The sequence below is a fragment of the Notothenia rossii genome, assembly GCF_949606895.1.
Source record: "Notothenia rossii genome assembly, chromosome: 9".
In the NCBI taxonomy this organism is placed as follows: Eukaryota; Metazoa; Chordata; class Actinopteri; order Perciformes; family Nototheniidae; genus Notothenia; species Notothenia rossii.
The window spans coordinates 1838922-1864693 of record NC_136907.1 but is presented as its reverse complement, the minus strand read 5'-3'; the positions used below and the strand labels follow the sequence as shown (position 1 = coordinate 1864693).

The 25772-nt window shown below is 40.6% G+C and overlaps 1 protein-coding gene across 1 annotated transcript in view; it reads left to right on the top strand.

Annotated features, from left to right (window-relative positions):
• The window catches only part of LOC307019049 (uncharacterized protein), a 189984-nt gene that overhangs the window by 157000 nt on the left and 7212 nt on the right, over nucleotides 1–25772 (top strand). The window lies entirely within an intron of this gene.

The window sequence follows — 25772 nt, the reverse complement described above, 5'->3', positions numbered from 1 at the left end:
TATTTGCATTATAATATTTTGCATAACACACACATGCCATTTCTTGAGTTGGATCGATGCTAACCTATTTTTGAGGCTGCATGGCTCGACACGAATATTTAAACGTGGGTAGGTTTCCACATTTTACATTTTGAGATAAGATTATTACTATAGGATACAAGTATTCAACAGGGTATTAGTATCCGATGTATTAATTGTAGGATTTCAAAGTCCCTCTGAGGCTGAGAGCTGAGGCTAAACTAAATATGAACCAACTCAGAGATTCTGCATTAAAACCCAACATGTTTTTCTAAATAATATGTTTTTTAGGATGCATTTCTTCCATTTCTTGCTGTAAGTCAGGGCTAACCATTAGCATGTTTGAACTCGACACGAATATTTGAACGTGGGGTTTCTACATTTTTTATTTTAAGATAAGATTATAACTATCGGAAAAGTATTCAACTTTTTTATAATATAGTATTGGACGATTCATACGCATCGTAGGTAAGAGATTACATTTAGGATGTACATTGTAATGGTTTGTGGCCCCTTTGGATTATAAAACCAAGCTTTTTGAATATTGTTTTATTTAAAAAATAAAAAAAAGAATAAAAAGAAAAAGGTTTTATTGAATAATTGAACAACAAGCATAATGTAGAATAATATAATGAATAATGAATGCCCTTAATCAAACATGTATGACATAGTTCAGCGCCATGCCGTCCTAACGGAGATTATGAAACTTTGGCATGGACATTTTCTAAATGCATTCATTGTGTTGGGTTGAAGCTAATCTTTAGCATTTTGAATTTGTCAGCGATTGTTTGACACAGATCTGCAATAACCTAAAATCCCCTGGACTTTTTATCGAGGGAGTGCTTTCGATGCTAATTTTGGGGTTGACCTACAAAAACACATGTCATCACTCTATGCTTTTCTTTGTTTAAACCTGTTGGGATTACAAAATGTGTATAAAATATATCAAACCTTTTGTAAAATGTTTTTTATTCTTCCTAACAAACACCAATACTGTAACCATATCTGTCTCAGTTTTGAGGTGTAGCACGGGGTAATGGCGAGAGAGTTGTTAATAGTAATTGTCTTCCACTAAATGTAATACCAATGGTAACAGAAACTCTTCCGGAAATCTCCATCTTCAAACTTCTCATTCCTGATTTGTATTCATTTTGACCATGTTGCCATCTATTGTCCTTTCCCAGTGGAATTGGGATTTAATAGTGTAGTAAAAAAGAAATCCTCTGCATTATCTATGACAGGAAACCCCAGCAGCAGATTAACCCAGAACACATGACATGATTTCCCAGAGTCCCTCAGAGCTCGTTAGGACTGTTTAAAGCTGATTAGGCATCTGACGGCATGTAAAGACGTCCCCGTAGCAACCTGAGGGTGTCCAACGTCCCTTTATGGTTGAGTTTTGTACGTTGTCTGTGTGCAATAAAGCATGTTCTCAGGCCTGTGTTTACCATTCAGGTGCAGATGAGTGTGAGTGTGTGTGTGTGTGTGTGTGTGTGTGTGTGTGTGTGTGTGTGTGTGTGTGTGTGTGTGTGTGTGTGTGTGTGTGTGTGTGTGTGTGTGTGTGTGTGTGTGTGTGTGTGTGTGTGTGTGTGTGTGTGTGTGTGTGTGTGTGTGTGTGTGTGTGTGTGTGTGTGTGTGTGTGTGTGTGTGTGCTACTCCTTAATGTTTGATATGTGGGGAGTGGCGGGCTCTGCCTCATGTATTTTTAAAAAGGAAAAGTTACCGAGGCGCTCTCTCTGCTTTGTTCTGCCTTTTAGCTGCCCTACTTTAAACTTTGCAACAACAGCAGACATTTTCACACCTCTGACGCACACTGAAAGCCGCAACGATGCACGTACAAGTACTCATAACGTTAGGATGTTTTGAGATGCTTGTACTCAACGCAACTGTTTCCATTTTGTGCTTCTTTCTTGTTACCCTCAACTATTTTTTATTCCACTTTTTTCGTAAAAAGCTTAAATATCTGGAGACAATTCAACTTTTTTATCTGAATAAACCCTCTGAAAAGCCTCTCAGATCATAATTGGGCCTCTTTCAATGACTTTCCCTCAGCAATTGAATATTGATAAGAGTAAACATATAGGACGTAGACTATTATTATCTATTATCTCAAATGCCTTGAAAGATAGTACAAACAGCTGCCGAAAAAACGCTTGAGCATCAGCAGGAGAGGACTCTTTAAAGTAGAGACACTACATACTGATATACACCTGAACATCAGCAGGAGAGGACTCTTTAAAGTAGAGACACTACATACTGACATACACCTGAACATCAGCAGGAGAGAACTCTTTAAAGTAGAGACACTACATACTGATATACACCTGAACATCAGCAGGAGAGGACTCTTTAAAGTAGAGACACTACATACTGATATACACCTGAACATCAGCAGGAGAGGACTCTTTAAAGTAGGGACACTACATACTGATATACACCTGAACATCAGCAGGAGAGGACTCTTTAAAGTAGAGACACTACATACTGATATACACCTGGACATCAGCAGGAGAGGACTCTTTAAAGTAGAGACACTACATACTGATATACACCTGAACATGAGCAGGAGAGGACTCTTTAAAGTAGAGACACTACATACTGATATACACCTGAACATCAGCAGGAGAGGACTCTTTAAAGTAGAGACACTACATACTGATATACACCTGAACATCAGCAGGAGAGGACTCTTTAAAGTAGAGACACTACATACTGATATACACCTGAACATCAGCAGGAGAGGACTCTTTAAAGTAGAGACACTATATACTGATATACACCTGAACATCAGCAGGAGAGGACTCTTTAAAGTAGAGACACTACATACTGATATACACCTGAACATCAGCAGGAGAGGACTCTTTAAAGTAGAGACACTACATACTGATATACACCTGAACATCAGCAGGAGAGGACTCTTTAAAGTAGAGACACTACATACTGATATACACCTGAACATCAGCAGGAGAGGACTCTTTAAAGTAGAGACACTACATACTGATATACACCTGAATATCAGCAGGAGAGGACTCTTTAAAGTAGAGACACTACATACTGATATACACCTGAACATCAGCAGAAGAGGACTCTTTAAAGTAGAGACACTACATACTGATATACACCTGAATATCAGCAGGAGAGGACTCTTTAAAGTAGAGACACTACATACTGATATACACCTGAACATCAGCAGGAGAGGACTCTTTAAAGTAGAGACACTACATACTGATATACACCTGAACATCAGCAGGAGAGGACTCTTTAAAGTAGAGACACTACATACTGATATACACCTGAACATCAGCAGGAGAGGACTCTTTAAAGTAGAGACACTACATACTGATATACACCTGAACATCAGCAGGAGAGGACTCTTTAAAGTAGAGACACTACATACTGATATACACCTGAACATCAGCAGGAGAGGACTCTTTAAAGTAGAGACACTACATACTGATATACACCTGAACTTCAGCAGGAGAGGTACTCTTTAAAATACAGATTAAATCAAATCCAAATCCTCAAAAAACTCACCACCTCAGGGCTACAGTACAGGATCATGTTGGGGTCTCTGTGGTTGTTTATGCACTTGTTCCTCATGGATATGGGGGTGGGGCTCATGAAGAAGAAACACTCATCTAAAGCGGCATGTCAGCCTGTGAAAAAGGAAGAAACACAAAACTCAGCAGGATGTCGAGGTTCAGATATGATGCCGTTGTGTCAGTCATCTATAATGCAGCAGCTTAAATACACAAAACAGTGACAGGAATGTGTGTGGAGCATAAAGGTGTGTATCTTCACCTGTGTGCATCATTAGGTTGCTTTCTGTGCACGACCCAAAACAGATTTATTCATTTATGAGTATTTTCCTAACGCGTGTGTTCCCTTTTTCGTGATTAATGTGGTTATAAATCATTAATCAATACATGTGTATGCTAATATTAGTGTGTGTGTGTGCATTTTAATGGGTAACTTTACTGCTAATAACCTGGTGCCAGTTTTTAAAACCAGAGCATGAATGATTCAAGGATGTGTGTGTGTGTGTGTGTGTGTGTGTGTGTGTGTGTGTGTGTGTGTGTGTGTGTGTGTGTGTGTGTGTGTGTGTGTGTGTGTGTGTGTGTGTTGTATACACGACCGGTTTGATCCATATAAACCGGTTATGGTTTATTGATCAGTGGATATGAATTATGAAGGTCTGTAGGGCCTCTGGGATGATAAAATATTTAACCTCCATTTCACATTACAGGGATGTAAATGCTGTTTGTGTAATGAAGCGTGTTTAAACGTGTGTGTTTAACCTGTTAAGCCCCATAGCCCCCGCCGGAGGGTGTGTGTATCTACAACTACAAGTGATGTCAGGGCCGGCCTGTAGCACTGGCGACATAGGCAGTCGCCTAGGGTGCCAGATCTGGGGGGCGCTGCGCTGGTAACTCTGGGAGGGAAAAAAAAATGTTTGACCGTTGGTGCTCATCCTAATGTTCAGCCTTGATGTAACAACATTCATAATTAAGTCAATGTAACACCCTTTTCACCCCGGTTACACTTTTCATTTGCCCTGTACGATGGGCGCTGTAAGTGATGAAAGTGGGGGATGTTGGCTTATCGGGCGCCCGCAGCTCACAGCCAAATCCTAATCTCGCCTGGAGGGCACCAAAATGTCTAGGACCGGCCCTGAGTGACCTTGAAAAAGAAGACTGTCTTTCTGAAAACACAGTAAGAAGTGAAAAAGAAGGCAATGTTTCCTCACTTAATGCAGCTGGAAACATGGGGATATACACTGTACAGTATATATCAATATTTAATGAGTGTTTCTAACTACAAACAGGGGGAAACAGCCAGTGTGTTCAGCTGTGTCAGGTGAGAAACATGTGAAAGTGAAAAACAGGAGAAAAAGCAAAATAAACTCATGTGCTTTGACTAAATACAGGTGAAAACAGAGAAAGAATTAAAGATGCATTCTTTTCTCTATCACTATAGCTGATAACACGGAGACAAATGGGAAAAATAAACTAAAAATGTTTTCAAGAAGCATTAAAAAACCAGGAAAGAAGTGAAAGGAAACTTGTGTTTCTCACTAAAAACAGGAAACAGTCAAACTAATCAAACAAAAGTGAATGTTATTGACTGAATACAGCTTTCAAACAAATACAAAGTTAATGTTTCTCAGTAAATATTGCTAAAAAACACACGGAGCAAGGAGTGAAAAAGAAACCAATGTGTTTAACTAAATTCAGCGGGAAGGAGTTGGATAAATATGTTAAACCCAGCCTTATTCCCTCACTGAATCTACAAGGGAAACTTATGAAATGAAACACAGTTCAATCTGACTTCATAACGCCACCTTTCCTTTACCCGAGGATCATGAAGTCACCTGTCAGCTCTCCGGAGGCCGCACACAGGAAGTAAATAATAAAGCTGAAACATCTGAAAAGGTTTTTAATAGCGACATTTATACAGTTTAATAAACCGCTCCGTTCCCGTGGGGACAATATTCAGCTGTAATAATAATACCTGCTTTAGATGACACTGCTTACTGTACACTGATTTACTGGCTTCATTACAACGCTGCTGAGAAAGCAAACTACCCCTTAAACTTTGCTACTAAATAGGTCACAGTTTTACTCACATTCCACCATTTTTATAAAATACGGTAAATTGGAACGACTCGGTTAAAGTTGAAAAACAATTGTGGTTATTGTGTGATGGTTTTTTATATTTTTTTCTGTAACAAAACATTAAAGAACGTACAAACACTAATACATGCAGTTAATATCAAATACAATATATAATTAAAATGTTTATATTCAGACAGATAACCAGTAATTTCTTTAAAACGTGAGTCTTGTATACGTACAAATATACTGTATAGACTTTTGACTTTATTGTTTTTTAGATTGTTGACTTTTTTTCAACATTTTGGCTTTTTTTAGAATCTTGATTTTTTATTTGGGCTGTTTTCCAGTATTTTTAAAAAGTTTTCCAGGATATTGATTTATTTTCTACATTTTTAAAATACTTGGATTTTTCACTTACTTTTATGTCAACGGTCCCGTGGGTTAGATCCACGTTCGTAATGCAGAGGAAAATAACTCAGAATAACGTTATTAGCACATTTTACAACTTGAGGACCGAATGTTTTTAATAAGGGCTATAGAGTGGCGAAGCCCCTCCCCTTCCGGGGGACCTCCATGGAACTTTATTTCGAAAAAAGTATGCATTGAAGTCAATGGAGAGAGAAAGATTATCTTTTGATCCCGTTTGAATTGTGCAACGAATTACACATATGATGTTTATCAATTTAAAAGATAATTTTGCAAGTACAATTTTTTTAAATGTGCCGCAAAACTGTGAAGTAACACATTTTTTTGTGTAAAGCGCTCAATGAACTACATCTCTGGTCTTGCATACGTCACCAACACCAAGATGGCCGTCACGTTGGCACATTTCTCTTCTTTCTTTCAGAATGAAGTCAAAAGTATTAAAAGAGGTGAAAATCACTCCAGGTCTGGCCATGTTGAGAGCTGTACACACACAATGGGAGTTAGTCGGTTCCAGCATGCGGGACCGGCTTTACAAGGTTTCGGTGAGTAACACAAGTGTAATGTGTAACGTTAATGTCAGCTAGCTAAATTCACCTACGCGACTCTGGGATTTGTAGTCTTTCTAGTTGCGTATTAGTCATAATCTTATATTTCAACAGTTTTACGACAAACTGTGACTTTCTTGACATGGAAATGATTTTTTAAGATTGACAAACATCACATGTGTAATTCGTGGCACAATTCAAACGGGATCAAAAGATAATCTTTCTCTCCCCATTGACTTCAATGCATAATTTTTCAGAATTAAGGTCCAACGATTTACAGACATCTCCTTCCCGATGTTACTCAATGGGAAAAAGTATTTCCTGGCCCAGCGACTGATACGGAAGTGTAGTACCGCCGTTTGGCCACAATGAATATTTTCCTCAGAGTCCGGCGCACTTCCTGGGAGCTTGGACAGGTGAGGAAGTCTGAGACCTCTGGTGGCTGTGGCTGTGATGGCGGTCAGTAAATTACACTTTTCATTTCACAATAATAGTAATAAAAAATGTATATAAAAATAATTATAAGAACTGTGTCACAAAATGCTTTACAACAAGGGAAAACACCAATAGAATTACTATAAAAGCAGGGTTAAAGACGGGAGGCAGAGACAAACAATCATGTTAAAAATCGTATTTAAAAAAATGAAATTCATGAATGAATTGGAATCAAATCATTAAATTATCACCTTCAGGTTCATTTTTGCATCAAAATGATTTGAATATTAAAGTTATTAAATTTAACGTACGTCATCAGAGTTCATTTAGTAGAAAAGTGAGAGTTAAATGTGTGTTTCTGAGGTGAAGACGAGACTCATCCTTGCTCTGCTTATGGACCTTGTTTTTTAATAAATGTTTCTTCTTCTTCCTCACAGAGACGTTGAGAGGTATAACTAGAGAATCAGAGGGGGAGGAAAGAGGGAGAGAGGGGGAGAGGGGGCGGGAGCCATTTTATTACTGAGTGACCTGGAAATGTCAGAGATGAGGAGCGAGAGTTTTGCATCACACACACACACACACACACGCACACGCAGGCACGCACACACGCAGGCACGCACGCACACACACACACACACTTATTCCTTCCAACTCACACTAATACATGTTCACACTTTCCTTCAGACTCACTCACAGTTTTCAGGGTGAGACAGCCCTGCAGGTGGTTCTCCGTCTCTCTTGTAAAAAAGCCTTTCTGCCTTTGAAGTAACTGAATCAAAATCAAAACGAAAATACAGCAAGAAAATTGTTTTACATCCGCTGTGAGAAACGCTTTGCATGCTGGGAGCTCGACATGTCGACGAGAACTAACTGATCAATGTCAGAAAAAAACAAAGGCTGGCTTCAAAACACTTTCATCCAACATATCGTCGAGCATCAACTCCATTCAAGCTGGATCACTTTTAGGGGTCAGTCACAGAATGAAGTTTGGTATTAACTCAGAACAAAACAAGAAAAAGTTCTTCAAACAGCTAAAGTTAGGATTTGGGGCTTATTTATTTGTTGGCTGCAGGAAACTACTGACCCTTTTTTTAATAAAAATTTAGTGCATTTATGATGAATATCCGCAAGAAGAAACTATTCAATGTTGGAGTCGATCAACATTTATTTTCTTGGAAACAGTCTTTATTATTGAATAATAATAATAATAATAATAATAATAATAGTAATAATAATAGGCTACATTACATTTCTATAGCACTTTTCCTGGTGCTCAAAGCGCTTGAATTGATTTAAAGGGGCTCTATTCTGCTTCTGGGGCTTCCCTTTCTTGTAGTGTGTTATGTTTCTATAGGTGTGCATGTCAATGGGCTGCAAAGGCACATTTGGACTTTTTTCAGAACTTTGACTTTTTAAAGTTTTTACAGAAGAAACAACCTTTGCAACAAGGGTGTGATTTGTCATTGCCTTCCTAAGTAAACACAGTGTGTTGTAGCATTTTAATTTAAAACATAAACCAAAAATCTGAATCAGACTTGAATTGGATAAACAAGACAATATCTACATTAGACTTTCAACTGAGATTCCTCTCCCCTCTGAATGGGTTCAGCAAACGCTGACCACACATTAGTTCATGGGAATCAATGAGTAAATGCAGAGTGAGGCGTTACATCAACAGAATTCATTTACTTTGGCCTCTGTTAGAAAAAATAATATCCAAGACAGATTAAAACCAGCCTAAAGGCAGAATGCATAATCATCACACACCCTCTGCACTTTCTTTTTAAACAAACACACATACTTGTGACAGCGTGCCAGCTTCACTTATCCCTTTACTTTTCTATTCACTCGTTCATATTTTGTTGGTGACATATGATTGGAAACCCCTCGTGTTTTGTGTGAGTAATATAACTCATTCTTTTTTCTTTTGTTTTGAGTCAGGAACAATGAGTTTACATTTATACAGTCAATGTTTTGTTTTGGCTAGTAAATTAAATAACGAAATAGATACATGTATTGGTAAAAGTAAAGTAATGTAGAAGATAATATTAAAAGAAAATGAATAGATAAGGAAATAAAGAATAGTAACAGTAATACATGTACCCATATACTCACATATGTATACCCACATATACACATACATGTGTGTAAATACCCACACACATGTACACATGCACATATATACACATACATACACATACATACATACATACATACATACATGTATACAAAGTCATACAAAAATAAAAATAGAGTAATATAACTCATTCATCCGTCCAGTCAAACAGCAAAGAGTTTAATCCTTCTATCCATTATAGTTACTTACCCGTTTATCCAGCATGCACCCACCATTCCATTTATTGATGCAGTTGTTTATCTGTTCAATTATTCATCCATTCATCCATCCAGCATTTTTCATCCGTCCATTCTATCCATTCATCTGTGCAGTCATCAATCTAGACTTTTACTCATCAATCCAGCTTTCATACGGCAAACATCTACCCATCGTCCATCCATCCATCCATCTATCCATCACCCATTCTTCTATCCATCCATTCATTATTCCATCCATCCATTCTTTCATCCATCCATCCATTCTTTCATCCACCAAGCATTTCTTCTAGCAAACATCCATCCATCAATCAATCTATACCTTCTATTAATCATCCGACCCTTTATTCACTCATTAGTCCACCTGCGTATCCATCCAGCCTTTTATTCCCTTTATTTGATCCATATATTACATCCAGTCAGCCATTCATCCATATATTCATTCAGAATGTAACACACCTGGCTATCCATCAAGGAAACCAGCCTTTCATGTAATTAGGCAATTCTCCCCATTAGTTCAGCCTTTTACTCTTCATTCATTCCTCAGTGTGTCATCCTCTCCTCCTCCTCCATCATATATCAGTTCATCCATTCCTTCCTTTTATCCAATCTCTTTCTCCATGTATTATTAACCCCTCCGTCCATCCTGCCTCCTGATGAGATGGTGAACATATAGAGACATGGACTCAGCTTTTCTTTCTCCAAAATAGCCTCAGACGTAGCATCAAATCACATCATCACGCCAAATTACCCACAAGTCTCTGCTCATGTGTTGCAATCTGTCCATCTGGCGCTGACCGCTCCCTCCATCCTCCTCTGATAATTGACCCCACAAAATAAATGTTAAAATAAGATAGATCTGCAGGGGACAGGAAGGAAGTGACATCTGAAATCTGAAGTCTGTTGTTGAATCTGTTTTTTGATTTCTGGCAGTTTACAAACATGGACGCTGAGTGTAGCTGGGAGGAGGGAAGCGTGAAGAAATGGGATGAACTGGATCTAATGGGCACGTGGTGGGTGTCCTCATGAGTGGTGCTTTACTAAACAACACTCATCGGAAAGTTGCTAACTGACTGTGCTTTGCTTTGTTAATAATAAAGTTAGTTGGATTGAGTTTTCCTTAATCAACATGAAATACGATGAAAACCGAAGTTTGTACGAGGACTCAGAGTTACATCACACACACACACACACACACACACACACACACACACACACACACACACACACACACACACACACACACACACACACACACACACACACACACACACACACACACACACACACACACACACACACACACACACACACACACACACACACACACACACACACACACACACACACACACACACACACACACACACACACACACACACACACACACACACACACACACTTTATAGCCCGGGGTTGTGTGTTTAGATCATCTGGATTAATGAATTCAATACAGCTGGACTCTCCGTCTCTGAATCTTCCCTCCATCTCCTGCTGTCTTTCATCATCTCGTCCTCCGTTCGTCTTTTTTATTTAATCCGTTCTTCTCTTCCCCGAGGTCACAGTTATTCCAGCCATCACTTTCTGTTTTATGAACCTCCTCGTCTTCATCCTCCTTCGTCCTCTTCCTCCTCTCCTCCGCCTGCAGCCCTGCAGCTGTTAGATTAAGAAGCGAAATTATTTCTGACCTCCAGTCGCTGATCATCATCAGCAGCCAACGAAACACAGAGAAATAAGATATTTTCTGGTAAATCGGTCGAAACAATTGAACCACGGGATAATTGATTTGCACGCAATGTATTTTGGGTTAATAAAGGTGAAATCAAAGGCTGGTTGCATCCTTTAAATTCATGTTGATGTGTCATTTCAGATTTAGACAAAGACATGGAAGTAATCAGTCCAAAACTATTCAGGATATCATCTGCAAACATGTGTGTGTTAGGAACTGAAACCATGGCAGGTCAACTATCTTTAAATCTACATTTTATGAATTGTCGTTTTAAACTTTTATCTATCTATCTATCTATCTATCTCAATCAATCAATCAATGTTTATTTATTTAAAAAAGAGAGTGTCAAAAAGCTGAACGTAGGTGGCGAAAAACCAATCTCCAGGTTCACTTTGAAATCTATAAAGAGAGACTTGGCCTTTATAATTTGGAATTGAAAAACGCACGACAGTCTTTCTTCTCTGATATCATTACCAAAAACAAAAACAACGCACGTGCCTTGTTTGCTACCGTCGACAGAGTAACTAACCCCCCAGAGTCAGTAGCCTCTGAATTTCTATCCACCAGGGCGTGCAATGACTTTGCCTCCTTCTTCACTGAGAAAATTCAGAAAATCAGACAAGCAGTCAGTGCCTCTGCATCAGGTACAGCAGATGTGTTTTCCCTGTGTCCACCTAATATCAATTCAGACATCATGACACAGTTCCATCAGATTAATGATAAAAACCTAGAGGACATTATTCAACTTCTGAAATCCTCCTCCTGCTGCCTTGATATTATTCAAACAGGATTTTTCAAAGATGTTTTTCGTTGCATGGCCTCAGATCTACTTCATACTGTAAACAAGTCTCTTCACTCAGGTGTTTTTCCACAGGCCCTGAAAACTGCAGTCATTATACCGCTCTTAAAAAAGAATAATCTAGATGCTTCAGTAATGAACAATTACAGGCCCATATCAAACCTGCCATTTCTAGGTAAAATCATTGAAAAAGTTGTTTTTCAACAGTTGAGTAATTTCTTGCATTTAAATAACTGTTTGGATGTGTTCCAGTCAGGATGTGGTCCAAACCACAGCACTGAGACTGCTCTTGTAAAGGTCTTCAATGACATCCACTTAAACACAGACAGTGGCAGAACTTCAGTGTTAGTATTATTAGATCTCAGTGCTGCATTTGACACTGTTGACCACAACATATTACTCGACCGACTGGAAAACTTGGTGGGACTTTCGGAAACAGTTCTAAATTGGTTTGAATCCTACTTAAAAGACCGAAACAACTTTGTTTCTATAGGTAACTACACATCTGAGTTGACAAATATGACATGTGGGGTTCCTCAAGGCTCCATCTTGGGGCCTCTTCTCTTTAACGTCTACATGCTATCACTGGCTCAGATAATGAAAAACAACAAAATAAGTTACCATAGCTACAGTATGCGGATGACACACACATTTACATAACCATTTCACCAGGAGACTATGCTCCAATTCAAACACTGAGTAAGTGCATTGAACAAATCAATGACTGGATGTTTCAGAACTTTCTCCAATTAAACAAAGATAAAACTGAGGTAATGGTTTTTGGAGCCAAGGCAGAACGTTTAAAAGTTAGCGCTGAGCTTCAGTCTGCAATGTTCAAAACAACAGATAGAGCCAGAAATCTAGGTGTAGTCATGGACTCTGATCTGAGTTTCAACAGTCACATTAAAACAGTTACTAAATCAGCCTACTATCACCTAAAGAACATCTCTAGGATTAAAAGACTGATGTCACAGCAGGATTTGGAAAAACTTGTCCATGCTTTTATCTTCAGTAGACTGGACTACTGCAATGGTGTCTTCACAGGTCTCACTAAAAAATCTATTAGAAAGCTGCAGCTGATTCAGAACACCGCTGTGTGAGTCCTCACTGACACTAAGAAAGTGGATCACATCACTCCTGTTCTGAAGTCTTTACTCTGGTTCCTCACTGACACTAAGAAAGTGGATCACATCACTCCTGTTCTGAAGTCTTTACTCTGGTTCCTCACTGACACTAAGAAAGTGGATCACTCCTGTTCTGAAGTCTTTACTCTGGTTCCTCACTGACACTAAGAAAGTGGATCACATCACTCCTGTTCTGAAGTCTTTACTCTGGTTCCTCACTGACACTAAGAAAGTGGATCACATCACTCCTGTTCTGAAGTCTTTACTCTGGTTCCTCACTGACACTAAGAAAGTGGATCACATCACTCCTGTTCTGAAGTCTTTACTCTGGTTCCTCACTAACACTAAGAAAGTGGATCACATCACTCCAGTTCTGAAGTCTTTACTCTGGCTTCCTGTGTGTCAAAGAATAGATTTCAAAATACTGCTGCTGGTTTATAAAGCTCTTAATGGATTAGGCCCAAAATACATTTCTGACCTTCTGCTAAATGATGAACCATCCAGATCTCTCAGGTCTTCAGGGACTGGTCAGCTTTCTGTCCCCAGAGTCAGAACTAAACATGGAGAAGCAGCGTTCAGTTATTATGCTCCAAACATCTGGAACAAACTCCCAGAAACCTGCAGGTCCGCTGCAACGAAGACTACCTTTAAATCCAGATTAAAGTCTTTTCTTTTTGCCGCTGCTTTTAATTGAACTATTCACATCTTAAACTGCACTGTAACTTTTATCTTTTTATGTTTATGTTATTGTCTTTTCTTTTTAATGACTGATTTTAAATGCCATTTTCTTAATGTCTTTCATTTTTTGTATCTCTGGCCCCCCTTGCTCGATTTTGAAATGTGACATCTCTTTCTGACTGTTAGAGCCAATAGAATCGAAGGGAAATGGTCCCGCACACACTCATGTTAAAAAGAAAAGATGGCGTATTCACGTTTGTAAACTGGCATCAGAGCAGGGAGATTCCCCTGCTCTAACTTCTAGAAACTGAAAAGCAGTTTTATTGCTTTTGGATTATCAGAACATTTCAAAGGGGAAACACTCACATTGGATATTAACCTATGTTGTGCAAGTGGACAATGACAAACCTACAACCTAGGATTGATAACCTGTGTAGGAGCCACCAAGCCCACCCCTCCCACTAGTGAGGGAACAATATACAAAGAGACACACATAGTGAAATGCAGTGGCGAGCCGTGACTTTTATACCTAGGCCCTGTGCCCCATTGCTTTTTTGTCGAGGGAATTTGAGTGCAGCTTACTTCCGGGTTTTAGGACGCGTCACTGCAGCTCTTTATACACATGTATAAACAACTGTATTTTATATTGGAACTCACACTGCATTTGAATTTGTGTTACATGGCTGAGTAAATAACAAACAGTAACTGGACTCATCAAAATCGGCAGCAAAAAACTCTTGTTTACATAAATGCCACGTAAATCCAGTGCGCAACAGCGCATTGCGCAACACTTTATTCGCTGTCCTCCACGATAACGTCCACCTTTCCATATTTTTGGTTTGAACACCAACGCATCGACATGTGAGGGAAGGAGGCTTGACCGCTTTCGGGTGACCGTGTTGCCTGCCAGGGAAAAAACCCTCTCACTCGGGGTGCTTGTGGCTGGAATAGCCAGGTAGCTCCTCGAAAGCGGGGGAAGCGGTGCACGTTTTCTGCCCACCACTCCAGTGGATTATCCATTGTGGGGATATGCGGTGTCCGCTGGCAGTAATCCCGTAGCTCATCATCCGCATCACTATTGACCCGTGTTTTCTTGCTGCTCGTTTGCCTCTGTTCAGTGCTGACGCCGGTCCGTTGCTCACTGGTGCTAGCATTACAGCTAGTGCTAGCTGTCGGCAGCGGGTGTTTCATCTTCAGATGGTTGCGCATCGCAGATGCATTTGTATTGTACTTCAGTACAGCTGTACACAACTGACACTTCACTGTGGAGTTGGTTACATCTTCGTTGAAGTACTGCCATACATAAGAATGTCGGACGTGTTTTGTAGTATTTTGCAGCACCTCGTTTACCTCAATTTTTTTCACGACTAGTCGACTAGGGCCTACAGCGCCGACTAGTGGTAAAGGTAGTCGACTAGTCGATTAGTTGGTGAAACCCCTAGTGTCATTTGACATTACTCTCTCGTTGAGTTACTATAGCGGGCCCTCTGTGAATGTAGAGAGGAACCAACAAGCTCTCCCGTCTTCACAGTAACTCGCAGACGGCATTTAACCCTTCACATTCCAACAGAAACTGAACAGGCAGTGTCTCTACTTTAAAGAGTCCTCTCCTGCTCATGTTCAGGTGTATATCAGTATGTAGTGTCTCTACTTTAAAGAGTCCTCTCCTGCTGATGTTCAGGTGTATATCAGTATGTAGTGTCTCTACTTTAAAGAGTCCTCTCCTGCTGATGTTCAGGTGTATATCAGTATGTAGTGTCTCTACTTTAAAGAGTCCTCTCCTGCTGATGTTCAGGTGTATATCAGTATGTAGTGTCTCTACTTTAAAGAGTCCTCTCCTGCTGATGTTCAGGTGTATATCAGTATGTAGTGTCTCTACTTTAAAGAGTCCTCTCCTGCTGATGTTCAGGTGTATATCAGTATGTAGTGTCTCTACTTTAAAGAGTCCTCTCCTGCTGATGTTCAGGTGTATATCAGTATGTAGTGTCTCTACTTTAAAGAGTCCTCTTCTGCTGATGTTCAGCTGTATATCAGTATGTAGTGTCTCTACTTTAAAGAGTCCTCTCCTGCTGATGTTCAGGTGTATATCAGTATGTAGTGTGGCTCGTCAGCGCAGACTCTCCCATCGTTATTTTTTGCATACTTTGCAGGAGGCTACTTGTGCGCTTGACCCTCGTCTTAGCCATGGCTCGTTGAAACTGCAACCTCCTGGCATGCTGTCATCTATCAATTTCAAGCACTTTATCTCAAATTCAAGTAACATTCCCAAAATTCAAGGACTTTTCAAACCTTGAAAACACCTCGTACAATTTCAAGCATTTTCAAGGATTTCCAGTACCCACGGGTACGAACCCTGTATTTTCCTGGAAAACATTTGATAATGCATTTTTGTATTGTTCACAAACATTGGACTGAAAATACCTTTTTTTATATTATTATATATTTAACTATCCACAAATGTTATGTATTATGTTCCAGTACGGGGGTTTACCGATTCCTTTGTGGCTTTTGGATTTGTGACATTATCTTGTGTTTATTAGATCCTATATTTAAACTAAAAATAATACATTACAGATATAAGTGTGCTGAACTATTTGCTCAGATCTTTATTTTGCATATTCAATTGTTTTTCCTTTTGGGAATTTTTTGTATGCTATTTGCCAGATCTTCTCCACTTTTTTCTAAGAGCTAAAAGGGAGTTTTATGAATGAGTCAGATTGAATTCACTGCTTTCATTCACACCTGGAGAAAAGAACCTCAGGATATGTCCATCCTGCAGGAAGCAGCACACCTGGTAAAAAGAAATACACACAAAATACATTATTATTCCTGATTAAGTACAAGTGTTTTATCTATAAAAGTATGTAGATGGGAAAATCCTTGTGCAGTGAAACGTAATCAACCATGTTTTCCTAGATCATGACCACACATGATGGAAGATAAATAAAGTAAACAACAAAGTAATGGTTGTTTGCAACCTGACAGTACACTATATTTAATATACTTCAACAGATTTTATTACAGAACTTTAAGCACTTACTCAATAGGAATATTTTGTATTTTGCCTGGTTTTTGCAAAAATCCAAAACACTGCTGATATGTTTCTGTAATTCTGCAGGTGGTAAAAAGAGTTCTTCATGCATGCTGCAAAGCCTTCTGCATGATACTGTACAAAACACTGTACTGTAATGTAGCCTCTGCTGCCACCTCCTGACCTTACTCTGCATCACAGCATGTTTCTGCTGGCAGCAAAGAGTACATCAAAGGTCCCATGTCATGGCCATTTCAACTGATCATATTTCTGTTGTTGAGGTCTACTAGAATAGATTTAAATTGTGCAATTTTCCAAACTCACATTGGTTGCTCATACAGCATCTCTGTATAGTATGTGTATTCACCAGGTATTCACTCTATGTCAGGGTTCAAGTTATAATCTGAGTTTTATGCATAGCCGCGGGAAGTCATTTTGCACAGGGGGTGCTGCCAAAAGTGGGGAGGGGGGCCGCTTAAAAAGAAAAAAGGCGGTGCCCGGCCGGGCCCAGCTGTCAGCGATACGAGCCGCATGAATTGTTTGTTAAAGGCGAAACACGGCAGGCAAAAACATCGTTTTTCATGCACTGGTAAATGTTGAGATGTTGTGTTATTTTGATTCTATAACATGTTTTCTTTCAGGCCTTTGGAACGTACAAAATACACATTGTTTATTTTTACTTAAGTTTGTCTATTTGCGTCTGTATATTTCTCCTACATTCACCAAAAGTTAGCATTCTAACGTAACATAAAGTACAGCAACTGCTGTGTGTAACATGTCATCAGAAGTATCGTTGGAAAGCTCCGTCTCTCTTGCACAATCTCATCGGATCCAAATATGGTCATTTCCTTTGTATCAGCAACTAATCATGAAAGTACAAAAGGGTCTTAAACCAAGAAACGAAATCTCGTTGGCTGGTGTCAACTTCTGACAACATGATTCGTTCAGATGCGTCACGTGGTGTGCTAAAACACTTCCTGGTTAGCTTTCCGCTAGAAATGTAAATCTCAAAATGGCAAAAGACCGGCGAAAAAACCGTTCACAGAGAAGACAACAACAATTGTCACTTGCACGAAGCAAGATTATACAAAAAAACAAATGACTCCGAACATGAAATCCCTTCACGGAGTGCGTCGAGTCGCAAGCTGTCATCCAGAGAACAGGAGGGTTTAGCTAGCGCCTCACAGCAATCTGTAAAGGTGGTTTTCTCAAAATGAGTTTTTTCTCCTACTCTGAGTCCGAAATGTCCACTTCAGTTGCACTTACATACACCAAACCTTCCAGTTATATTCCTATCAACATTATGAAGGCTTTAACAGAAGGGTTTGTTCATATGTCATTCATAGCCTGAATTATATAAGACTGTATTCCTAAAAACATGGTGAAAATTGATATTTTAGGACTGTTGACAGTATTTTCTGATTTATGGAGTGATAAAAAGAGATATCCAAAATCCCTTCTGTATAATCCTTAGATACTAATATGACTACAAAATGAAACAATCATTTTGAACCTGGCTTTATCCAAAGTTCAGATTTCGGTTCCTGAAATGTGTTAAAAATATGCGCATATTTAATGAATGATTGGCTCATTTGCATATTCAGAAAACTTGTAATACAAGAAACAATTGCCTTATTGTCGGCAATTAACTGGAGACATTTCTAGCTGATATCTTTAAGTAAAAAATTTTTACCCTATTCACCTGGGGTGTCTCGCCTTAACAACAGCTGCACATGCCCACATGCTAACTATGGGTCTTACAAACCTACATAACATTACAAATAGTCAGAAAATATTATTTACAATATTAATAAAACTATGAATTTAATTGTAACTGATTGACAAGGCAAAACACTGCACAGCGGCAGCAGCATTAACGGAAAATATCGTCTTACCTTGTTTTGGGGCTTCACAAAACTCTAAATGTAGCCTGGGGTGGCACTAATGAAGACCCTCATTAGAGCAGATACATCCACATTGTCCAAAATGTTACTATGGACAATGAACATGCATCAAAGTCAGATGTGTCAGTCTCTTCTGTGTCATATTACTCTAGTTGTAGAGGTGGTGGGCTGAGGAGTAGCTGGTGATCCACTCTTTTTATTGGGTTGTTTGTTGGAGAAAAAAATCCAAAATCATTTTTTGCGCCATTCTAGAAAGTTGTCACTCTGCAGTGTGTGTGTCGCTTCAATTACGTCACTATCCCACGACCTACGACCTAGATGACTCGGATTTGATTTATTTGGAAAGTAAATTCAAGCCACCTGACTGATACAAATATATACTATAACTAGTATATGCTACTGTATACAGCACATTTTATTTCAAGTCAAATCATAACTATTTTATGTAGTTTAATCATTGTTATTTAGGTGGTCACTCAGTTTTTCAAATGTACACCACTCGCCAACAGGGGGTCCTGCAGCACCCCCATTTCCCACGGCTATGGCTTCATGGGGGTCTTTACTTGCTACAAACTTACAGTTTTTCTCAATCGCTAAACCCACTATTTAGAATCAAAATTCCTTTCATCAAACCAACAGCACAGCCATCGAAACAGAAAACCATTTCTCTACAACAGTATACCATTTCTCATTGATATCACACAAAATGCAGATGCTAAGCAGTGTTTTGCAAAACAGATCACACAATTCTCTAACTGAAGTTACAATTCTCTACACAAAGATCAAAAATCTTTTGTGTAACTCATGTCTAACAAAACAAAAATAATCTTCTCACAGTGGATAACACTTCCTCATAAACTTAGACCATAGCTACACTAATTGACACTTGATGTGCAAAATATGAACACTTGTTATCAGTCAATCACCCCATTGAAAAAGGTAACTCCATGGAATGTACTGTATACCTTACAGTAATGATGTTACATTGAAAACATTTACATGATAGAATTTGCATGACTGTACTTAAAATATTTGTTTAAATGGTGCCGGTAAAGCTATAATAGTGTTGATATGACTTGCATAGCTCTTTGAGATGTTCATATGGGGAGGATTAGCTATAGCTGATACAACATTTTTACAGTCAGTAATTGTGGTCCTTTCCTTTTGGCACATTGAGAAATGTTTTTTTTTGTATTGGGGTGAATTGAGTACTTCACTTCCATGTAAATGAATTGCTCACAGCTGACATCAATGAATTTCCTATAGTCATTGTAATTACTGAGAATCCTATAAAAGACCTCCCTCACTTCAGTAAGATGTTTGTCAAGGGTGGTGTCGACACGCAAGGAGATATTTCCCACGCTGCCTTGCAAGGGAAGACATACGCTGTGACGTAGATGAGGCTATGTGGCCAGACAGACGGCAAAGAGCAGATCAGTAAAGCTATATAGATCTCATTCTCTGCTTTACTGCTGATTTACATCATTTACCCATGTTATTTTTTTTCCAGTGTTTTGCTATTCATCTTTTGTTTCTGTTACGGTGCTCTTCTGAAAATGAGACATAAAAACAATGACATAGTTACAGTAACACACTGTTTTTCCTATATGTAAGTTTGTTTCTCCCAACTTGTTAGTTTTCCGTTCAGTTTCCAATATCGATAGCTTGAGGTTTGTGTATTGATGATTGTAGTCAGTATTTAGTGTGCCACTTAGTAATGACTGTTCAAATAGTCTTCTCATGAGCTGACAAATGTTTGTTTTTGGAGAAGGTATCTGGTTTTGGAAGGGGTATTTTTAGTTTTGAGTGCCTTAGAGCACTTTGCAAGAAATGTATATTGTTATGGTAGAATGGGTTATTATGGTGACCGGAGTTTCAGTTATGAAAACACATTTGTCTCATTAGAGGACAATTTGATCTGTTTCGATCGACTTATTCTTTTTTGTGACCAGTATTTTCAGTTTTGGTCATGTAAGTGCATTTTGCAAAAGATATTCAGAGTTATGGCAAGTGTGTTTCTGTTTAGATGGCTATGTTCTTGTTTTGAAGAAATGAATTTTGATTCTAAAAAGTGGGTTTAGCGATTGAGAAAAACTGTAAAGATGAAAAGGTTCAACTACGCACACCACATAACACATCATCTCGGCTCGCGCAGCACACTAACAGGCATAGATTGCGCAATAATAAATTTGAGAAACCGGCTCGAGATACACTTGTTGTTATATTCCATGGAATGCTCTTAACATCCCGATAGCAATGAATATCTGAAGTGCTTTGACAACAAATCCATAAAAAAATTTCATCTGTGGAAGCCGTGGCGCTGTAAAAAGCACGATCAATCATCTGAGCCGGCCCGGCTAACATAACTGGATGGCCTACCTGCCTGTCAGCCTTCCATCTGTGCACAAACTTATCTCGTGCCCTCATTGGTCATGTGCACGTTCGTGTGTGTTGGAGGAGGGGCTCTGTGAGGAATTGGCAGATTTTTTCCAGTTGTGTATTTTCAAATTCTAGCGCACTCGAGCTGGTTTCTCCAAAATTATACCCACCTTTAACATTGACAAATGCATTATTTGTGATTAAAATAATGGATGTTGGTAATGTATTAGCGATCCCCACAGATGTATGATTGCACTGCTTTCATAGGAGCTCAGACCCCTCCTTATAATAATAATACATTACATTTATAAAGCGCTTTTCCTGGTGTTTAAAGCGCTTACAAGCAAGTAAAACAAAAATAACAACAAAAGTAGAAAGTGCTAAGCTAGGAGGAATAAGGGCAAGGGGTTAGTTGATTAGGAATTGAAGGCAAGAGTGAAAAGGTGAGTTTTGAGGGATTGTTTGAATGATGTGAGAGTGTTGGCGGATCTGACGTGGCTGGGGAGGGATTTCCAGAGTGTGGGGGAGGCTGCTGCGAAGGCCCTGTCACCCCAGGCCCGGAGCTTTGTCCTGATGGGCTGCAGTAGGTTAGCTTCAGCAGACTTGAGGCGAAGGCAATTGGATGAGGTCACAGAGGTAGGGGGGGGGCAAGGTTGTTGAGGGCTTTGAAAGTGAAAAGTAATATTTTAAAGTCAATGCGGTGTTTGATGGGGAGCCAGTGGAGGTCATGGAGGATAGGGGTGATGTGGTAGGAGCGTCGGGTGGAGGTGAGCAAGCGGGCAGCTGAGTTTTGGACATATTGAAGTTTTTTTAGTGTGAATGTAGGTTATCCAAAAAGTATCCAGTTGGGATGTTATAAAGGCATGGATTAGAGTTTCAGCAGCGGTCGATGAGAGGGAGGGTCTAATGCGGGCGATGTTCTTTAAATGGAAGAATGCGTTTTTTGTGACCTGGTTGACGTGAGGGAGGAAAGTGAGGGTGGGTTCGAAAATGATGCCAAGGTTACGGATGTGAGTGGAGGGGTTGACAATGGAGCCATTGATGGTAAGAGAAAAATCTTGGGTTGAGCGGGTAAGTGAGTTTGGGACAATGATTATAAGTTCCGATCTGTCACTCTTAAGTTTTAGAAAATTGTTTTGCATCCAACATGTAATGTCAGTGAGGCAGGTGCTGAGCTGGGAGTGTGTGGTTGGAGAAATTTATTTTGTTGAGAGGTAGAGCTTTGTGTCATCAGCATAACAGTGGAACTGGAGTTGGTGTTGACGGAGGATTTGTCCAATTGGGAGGATGTAGATGATGAACAGAAGGGGACCAAGTACAGAACCCTGAGGGACGCCATGATTGACGGGGATGTTAATGGAGATTAATTGATGTCTGTCAGAGAGATAGGATTTAAACCAGGAGAGGGCAGTACCGGTAATGCCAATGGAAGACTGGAGGCGGTTGATGAGGATGGAATGGTTGATCGTGTCAAATACGGCTGTTAGGTCAAGGAGAATGAGAATTGAGAGGGAACCAGAGTCAGCAGAGAGGAGAATGTCGTTGATCACCTTGAGTTGGGCAGATTCTGTGCTCTGGCGAGTACGGAAACCAGATGGAAAAGGTTCATGAAGGTTATTGCAGTTCAGATGGGATTTTAGTTGGGAGGCAACAGTTCGCTCCAGAATTTTTTACAGGAATGGAAGGTTAGAGATGGGCCGGTATTTATTGAGGGAATCAGAGTTGAGACCAGGTTTTTTGATTATTGGAGTGACAGCAGCGAGTTTCAGAGCAAGGGGGACGAGTCCAGTGGACAGAGAGGAGTTAATGACTGTGGTGATAAGATGAGTGAGTTGGGGGAGGCAGGCCTTGACAAGGGTGGAGGGCATGGGGTCCAGGATGGAAGTTGAGGTATTCATGCCGGTGACTTGGGCAACTATGTTCAGTGAGGTCATTTGCCTGAAGGCTGTAAAAGGGTGCCTGGAAGGAGGAGGGTAGGCAGGTTCCGGAAAAGGATGGGTGGTGGACGAGACGGAGGAGTTGGCTATGTTGCTATGTATTATTTCAATTTTTGCTTTGGAGGAATGAGAGGAAGGATTCACACTTTGAGGTGGTGAAGGAGTTGGAGATATTATCCATGGGGTTGAGGAGCTTGTTAATAGTTGAAAAAAGCGACTTTGGGTTATTGCTGCCAGATTGTATTACAGAGGAGTAGTGGAAGGAGCGTGCACTGTTGAGGGCATCTTTGTACTGCTGTTGGTGCAGTCTATAAATGTCTTTGTGGATAGCGAGACCAGTTCGTTTAGCATGTCTTTCGAGCTGGCGACCTTTTGTTTTGAGGCAACGGAGATGATCGGTGTACCAGGGGGCAGAGTGAGTGAAAGAGACATACTTAGTTTTTATTGGAGCGAGTTGGTTGAGACAGGAGGAGAGAGCATTGTTGTAGGTGTTGACCAGGTCAGTAGGGGAAACATTCTGGGTGACGGTGGAGTCAGGGATGGTGTCAGCCAGTAGGGAGAAGAGGGAGGAGGGGTGTATGGACTTGATATTCCGGAATTGTATGGTGCGCTTCTGCTTGATGAGGGGGGTTGGGGTTAGGATGTCCATGATGAGGGCCAGGTGATCAGAGATGGTGAAGTCATAGGTGGTCAGGTTGCCGATGGCGATGCTAGTGGTGCAGATCAGGTCCAGTGTGTGACCTTTTTTATGGGTGGGAAAATCAACATGTTGTGTGATAGTGAAACAGTTGAGTATGTTCAGGAGTTCTGTAGCGGTATTGGAGTCGTTTGAGTCGACATGAATATTGAAATCACCAAGTAATAATACAGATGGAGAGATAGAGCAAAGTTGTGTGAGGAATTCAGCAAGATCCGAGGGGAAAGCAGGGTTTGGTTTGGGGGGACGGTACATGACTGCTGTAACCAGGGGCTTTGGACCAGACAGTTTAAATGCAAGGTGTTCAAATGAGGAGGGGCAAGGGATGTTTATTGCAATTGTTTTTATATTATTTCTTAGAATTGTGGCAATTCCCCCTCCACGCCCATGGTTGCGTGGCTTTTCAATATATGTGTATCCTGCGGGTGTTGTCTGGTTGAGGGAGAAGTATTCCTGTGGTTTTTGCCAAGTTTCTGTGATGCAGAGAAAGTCCAGATTATTGTCAGTGATGAATTCATTGAGAATGAGACCCTTGTTGTTTAGAAACTGGGTGTTAAACAGAGCAAGTTTAAGATGAGGTTGAGTTTGAACCGGCTGGGGTGCTTTGGGAAGGGGGCGTAGGTAGGCAGAGTGCACGTGTTGGTTGTTGTGATGATAAAATGGAGGGGGTGTGTCAGTGCGCGCAGCAGATCAGATGGATGAGATGGAATGACCGGACCGGGAGCAAACAAACTTTCGTCCGGAGCTTCGGGGAATGTATTTGGGTCGTTGTAGCAGTACATGTTCACTGATGGCGGAGATCATCGTCGGGCATGGTGGAGCGGATGTGTGCTTTAGCTGGAGTAGTTCCGCGGTGGAGTATGATAGAGTCATGTCGGCCGGGAAGGATGCAGCTCACAACAAACCTCTTGAGAGGATTAATGTCAGACAGCAGGAAAGCACACATCATGGCAGGTGATCGGGGTGAGTAGCGAAGTTTCTGTTGACAATCAGTGATTTTGCGGGAGTCAGTGGAATGAAAGCTAAGAGACGAAAAGAAGGAGAGCGGTCCAATGCTAGCGTTAGCATGTAGCCACCCGGTGACTGGAGGTTGGCCAGCTGTAGAGGTAGCGGTCACGGCTACTAGGGCTTTCCGCACCGGGACAGCTACAAATATTTTTTCCCACCATAGCTGTGTTGTGCAGAGACGAGGGTGTCCAATGTTAGTGGCCAGCTGACGTCTGGGAGTTGACGAGATTGTTGAAGGCCAACGGCTGGAGGCCGGTAGCAAACAGGCTAGCAGGCTAGGGTCCGGTACGTGCGAAAAAGCAAATAGGTAACGGAAAACTACTTGAACAAAGTAGCGATTCAGTTGGAGCCAATATTGACAGATGCTATATATAACTAACCGATGTGTAAAGAAAAATCAGATCAAATATGTTCAAACACAAACCGAAAGTATAGCGGTGGAGAAGCGGCGAACAAACCACGCCAGCGTCCTCTCCTATCAGCAATTAAGCTCAGCTCCCATTGACTCCCACATAACTCAAACCCTGCTCTCTGTCCTAGACGGCTTGTTGGAGCTCCTGACCCCCCCCCGCCCTCCCTGTGAGCCCAGTGTGCTCTGATTGGTTGGGACGCGAGGCTCGTTGCTGCGAGGAGCGGACAGGTTTCCGGGTTGGCGATACAGCGAGAACAAGCAAAACTCATCCTGAGCACACACACACACTCACAGCCGAAGTAAAAACAATAAGTGTGGCTTGATATTGAGTCAGAAAAAGGTTTCTAACGCTGAGAGAATGGGTCTGCGGAGAGCGTTTCTCCACCTTCCCAACTTGTCTATTACCAGCGTTCAGGGAGCTCTATGCAAGTCAATGGGACTCCCTGTTAGTTAGCTAAGGGGTCCTGGTGTACGAGGGGCTCCGCGGATTGGTCCATTAGGGCCAATCCGGCCATTTGTTGTTGATTTGGGTGTTCACACATCACAGAACCCAGGAAGCAAACAATCGAAAATGAGAAGTGTGCAACGAGGCGTTCTGGGGCAGCATAGACAGGTCTTTCTGTGTTAGAGTTTTACTCCCTACAGGGTGTACTTTGAGGGTTTGTGGCTCTGCAGACCGTTTACATGCAGAACAACCTTCATAA